The sequence below is a fragment of the Choristoneura fumiferana genome, chromosome 17 (assembly GCF_025370935.1).
Source record: "Choristoneura fumiferana chromosome 17, NRCan_CFum_1, whole genome shotgun sequence".
Taxonomy (NCBI): domain Eukaryota; kingdom Metazoa; phylum Arthropoda; class Insecta; order Lepidoptera; family Tortricidae; genus Choristoneura; species Choristoneura fumiferana.
Window position 1 is genome coordinate 10,805,420 of NC_133488.1, and position 6,000 is coordinate 10,811,419.

Sequence of the window (6,000 nt, forward strand, 5' to 3'; positions counted from 1 at the left end):
AATTCAGACCAACCAATCTTTACTTCTTCACTAAAAGTACCGTATGGGTTACCTAGGACGGACACAACGAAGGGTCAATCATTTTATTTAGGCACTAGACAACCACTAGACGATCACATGGCCAATTCACATCATCACGCTATCATATAGTAGGTTTCAAACAGCTCAGTAGGATTCATAAGCTCTAGTTATATAGGTAGGCTGCACATAGGTAGGTCATAGCTTTGAGCTTAGGAGTTTTGATTTAATTAACAGTTAGCTTCAGGAGTTAGAACTTTTAGCTTTAGGTTTAGCTGAGAGAAGGAAAAAGTTTTTATTATAGGGGGGGGGGGTTCGTTACAACTTCTTCTTCTTCTTCTTTCAGTGCCTCTTCAATCCTGAAGGTTGACCACTAGCTTTTTGTACTCGTCTCTATCAGCAGCCAGCCGGAACAGCTGTTTGACGGAAGCGATGCCGGTCAACTTTCGGATGTTCTGCAGCCACGATTTTCTCCTTCGCTCAGCGCGTCTCTTTCCGTCCACTTTGCACATTATCAACTTTAGCAGCATCTATTTGTCGAACATAACTGATCGTATGAACATAACTAATTCTTTCATTTTATTTATATTGAATTATGCCATAAGTAATTAAATCCAATAGCTGGTGGTATGAATAATATTTATTAAGAAAAGCCTAGGCACCTACTAGTCTAATTACTTACAATATTTTTGCAGCTGAAGCAGTTAAAAATATGGAGACCTCTTAAATGTTCGCATAAGTCATGTGTAAAAAAGGAAATACATAACCTTGCTGCTCCTTTAACACCTTGCTTCTTCATTTGTTGCTGTGCTTTGCTTGGTAGCAGAGTATATAGCAGAGCAAATGTAAACTAGAATTTTTAACTAACGTCGTTTCTAGCAGCAGATAGAACTACTGGTATTCAACCTGCAGCCCGCCAAGCTTCCATGTATTCGATTTTTGACCATTTTGACTTATAATGCTGTTGACAGGTTTTGTGTACCTACGTACACGCCCATAGAAACTGACATGAGCTTCTATGGACGTGTACACGAAAAACAGTGTCGGTATTTCCATGTCGGTATTATACGGGCCGGGAAAGAATGTCACCCCTGTTGACAATCAATGCTGCGGCCCGCTGCACAATTTCTACGCTACATTTGTGACCCGTACAAAAAAAGGTTGAGTATGGCGGGTCTAATTTAATTATAATAAATGGAACTCTACCTTGAATAGGTCCAGTGGGAGGACCGGCTGCTGTACAGATCTTATTTATCACTCCAGCCCTAGATGCATGCCAATGAAGCGTGGGTGCGTTTTGCATAAACATCACCGCGGATGGCATAACACGAGAGATACAGTGTCAACAAAATCGATACAATGAAAAATATATCTGCCTACACTACACGAACTTATATATACTCGAACCACTTGAGAACGAATTGGAATGGTGTTTTTTTTATTTTTAGTTTGACATAAATGCGTGCTACTGCGGTAAAGAACTGCGACAAAGATCTAAAACGGCCGATGACTTTGGAACAAAGAATAAAGAAAATTAATAAATTCGGGTTTTAATTTCTACAGGTTTTATAACAAAAAAAATATGGGTACAGTTAATATAACAACTTCACGCTTACACTACGCTTGCACTAAGACGTGTCCCATTCCTTATTTAAAATAAAGTAATATGATTTATGAAAAAAAAATGTAAAAACGTTATTTAGATATCGAATCGAAAATACCCGTAAAAGTAACAAATTTGGAGTTGAAATAAAAAATACAAAAAGACTCCAAATAACCAATCATAGTTATTTAGATACTTTATGCGTACTCGTATTTTACTTCTTTGAATAGTTTAATGAAATGACAGAAAATAACTGGCAGGTTTTAAGTATAAAACGGAACGTGTTTATTTCTCGTACCTTTTTTAAATCTGCGAATGGCGGGCTCGTTTGCATAACGATAGATAAGCTTGAGAAAACATCTGTTGCTCATTTAACTAGCTTGTATAGCGAAACTTATCTAAATAAGTACAAAATGTTGGCATACTATGTCGTTAGGTAAGTGGTGATGTCAGCGCTAGTGCTGTTCATGTTAAGTAAAATTCATGTTAAGTATAAACTGACATAAATAAAATTTTATGTGCAAATTCAGTGTACATATAGAAAATGCAATATATTGTATTATAAATTACTAAAAAAACGTTACAATGTTTTTCTTAATCAGTTTCCTTTTATTTAGGTACTATAAGCCGTAAAAAACTTAAGAAAAACTCGTCTTGCATGTAGTAGATACTACACAGGTAATATGTGTCCATATCTAGACCAGTTAGCATTCAGCATTAGAATAATTATTAAAAACATGCTGTAATGATTGTAAGTAAGTATGTACTATATGGGATACCTGCTTGACTATATTTTGTCATCAGACCCTGGTACCATTCTTGGTCAAAGTATTACCCTAAGATATCGGTAACAACACGCTCATTCTGGTATCGTATCAGTTCAGACCATCGTTCTGGCCAAAATGACGATATAATTACCGTGTACCTAACCATCAGAATGACGGCCTGATGCCCAGTCCAGACTGATGAAAATTAAACGTTTTCAACAATATTCGATCTGAATGGCAGAAAAGTTCAATATCTCATAAACGGCTGAACCGATTTTGATAAACATTTCTAAGAACCATCGCTAGAAAACTTGCTTTCGAATTAAAAAAAAAAACTAATTTAAATCGGTCCACCCGGCTACGGTGCCACAGACAGACACACATAGCATTCATATATAACACCCCTCTTTTTGCGTGGGGGTTAAAAACCAGAATGATGGACTCGACTGACGCCAGAATGAACGTGAAACTGAAGTCTAAGACTACTCTAAGAAGTCCGCCGAACACGGCTAAGTTACGTTTGTCTGTCTTGGAGTTCTAGTGCCTGCCTGAATGCTTCATAACCAGACGGAGACGGATTCTTGTACACCCTATGATTATTTTTACAAGCCCAAGGCTTTTAGGCTGTAATTCTCTCTCGGGTCTATTGTAGAGTGGGAACTTCACTCATATCATAGATTTACTTGTCTTGTAATTACAGATCGCCTCAAGCTTTTTTCCTTGACCATGAACGTCGTGATAAATTTCATATGAAATTTCGAACATGAATTTTGAAAACTCCGAGATGTGAGACCGGATTTGAACCCACGATCCTCGGCTCAAGAGGTCATAGGTTAAACCACTAGGCTAACCACGACCACGACTTGCGAATCTATAACATAAGAAATATTATGAAACCTGTAGCTATAGCTTTTACTATAAGTATTCGCATCTAAACAACCTAGTCTTTGCGAGTAATTTTCTCAAAGAAATATTATTGTAAACGTTCATCTTATTTCAGTGTACAGGACGTTTATAATGCTTTTTTGTTTCAATTCACTATTAAGTAGGAATTAAGCAACAATGTAAGATAGATTTATCTACCGATTACCAACTAGTTCCTACCGCGCTTGCAATTAACTGGTACACTGAATACCACATGGCGGGCACTCGCATGGGCCCTTCCAAGGCCCTTCTCAACTGTAACTAGTCAAACTTAAAAGCAGTTTTTAACGTGGCACAAAAATATCTAATACATATATAGATCTTAGCCGATTTTGGCTACAGCGACTGCTTAACTATTAGAAAGAGAGAGAGAGAGAGAGAGAGAGAGAGCTACGGTTGTTCACCCGTTCCAATAGCCAACTTATTCCCGGTTACAGCGACTGCTGGACTATTAGAGGTAGACGAGAGAGCTACGGTTGCTCGCCCGTCCATACGGCAGCGGTCACACAGTCAAACTTGAGTAGCGTCTATTTATGAACGCATTTTGCAAGATTGAGCAAGGCAGATATAGTTCTAACGTTTTGTATTTATTAATGAAATACCACACCTACCAAGCACCGGGAGCCGGACGCCCGACACTCAACGGAAACTCTTCAAAATGGCCGCGGCACCCGAAGGGTTAAATGACACAATAGTCAACTTTATTATGAAACGTGCGCAAACAGTGGCAGCACGTAAGGACACCGTCAACGTAGTAGTAAAAGATTACATCTGCATCAAAGCCTCCTTCCGGCAGTCGGGTCAAAATAGGCCCAACCTTAGCAGGGTCTCATGTCAGTCATCCTTAATTGGAATACAACAATGCAATGTGAATTTCGAATCTGACGCAATGCCAATAATGATGAAATGCGAAATGATGATTCCAGTGGTCGGATAATCGGATTAACTTCATACACATATGTAATTTGGATGACAATGCAAGTACAGTCAACCAAAGTACAGTCACCAAAAAAATCTTGCATTAAAAATTATATTTTTAACAGAAACTTATTATAATTTGAAACGCCAACTTGTCTATATGGACAGATACTACTACATATAAGAGGGGGTTTTCTTAAGTTTTTTTATCAGTATTAGATTGACAGTTGAATGTGAACCGACCTATTCAGAGATGCGTCAACGATACGAAGCCTGCGGGCAACCGCGTTCATTTGTAAGGCACCTGTGTCAAACCACTTTGTAATGTTAATCATACATTGTTTTATTTAGGTCTGTAGAATCAGAAGGTGTATAAGTACCTTTTGATCAGGCCGTAATATTTACGACATCCTAATAATATTATTTGTGAAAGTTTGTGCATGTGTGTTCGTTGCTCTTTCACTGCTTGATGGATTTGGATGAAAATTTGTATGAATGCTAGAAATCTGGAATAACAAACGGGCTATTTTTATCTAGCTATATGATCCCGAAATCCTGAAGGAAAAGAGAATTGCTACGAGTGTTCGCTTGCAACGCTAATCAAGAAACCACGATGTAAATAGTAATTCTCATGAAAGTTTGATGAAACGGAATTTCAATTTACATGGAGCTAATAGTTTGCGAGCTACGCCGCGAAGTAGCAACACTTTCTTCTACCCTAGAAGCATCAATCGAAGAAACTTTTCCAATGTTTCTGCCAATAATGTATTACACGCTTATTTGTTTACAAGGTTGGTTCTACAAAGTGGGTTGTCAGCATAATTTACTCATCAAAAATTCAATATAAAGTATACCTATCAACCTTGCAATTCTTTTTGCTAGCTCTAAATGATGAAGGCCAATTAACTTTATTAGGGCATGTTTGGCAACTGTATGCCTTGATCGTCTACTGGCATAAGCTTTTGCTTGTGTGTAAAAAACGAACTCTCATTAATATTTTAAGTCTTATCACAAAAACCAATATTGTATTGTATTTTATCGTATTTTGTATTTCCTTTTTGTACAATAAAGAGTATAAAACAAACAAACCAACTATACTCGTAGAAAGGGAGTTAGTATTCGAATCACTCCCTTACTTATGCGTTTTGTCCTTTTTAACGCTTATAATAATTGTAGTCCTTATAAAGTTTCTTCAGTTTTTTTTTATTGAAACATTTTCCAATTGAAAATTGCTAATCAAGCAGAGTTTTTGAAAATATTCTTTATATTTATGGGTTTTTATAATGGTGACCAGTGATCATCAGTGAATAATTTATTGAATCAGGCGTTACTTTGCGGAGGTCCATATCAATGAACTAAAATAATTTCCTTGCTCACCCGCGACCTTACGATAGCTAAGCTTATGCAAAATATGCGTGTTCATGCAGTTCCTCCACCTCCACACTGTAAGAACACACACAAATCACACAAACCCATCTATCACCACCACCACACTACACTGACGCGTTTCGAACTCAAACAGAGCTCATCTTCAGAGTGACACAACCGTACACATGCTACCAGTTGTTAGACTAACGAACCACAACCACCGTTTTAACTTGTCACTGTAACTCCTCAAGTACCCACATACGTTTTATGAAACAAAACAAAACTATCCACAAATTATTAATAAATTTTTTAACCGTCCTTCAAAACTACCTTGATTTTTTATTTATTTACTGTCAAGGCATGTTTTATTAACTACCATTGCTGAAATTAGATCCAAGCCGT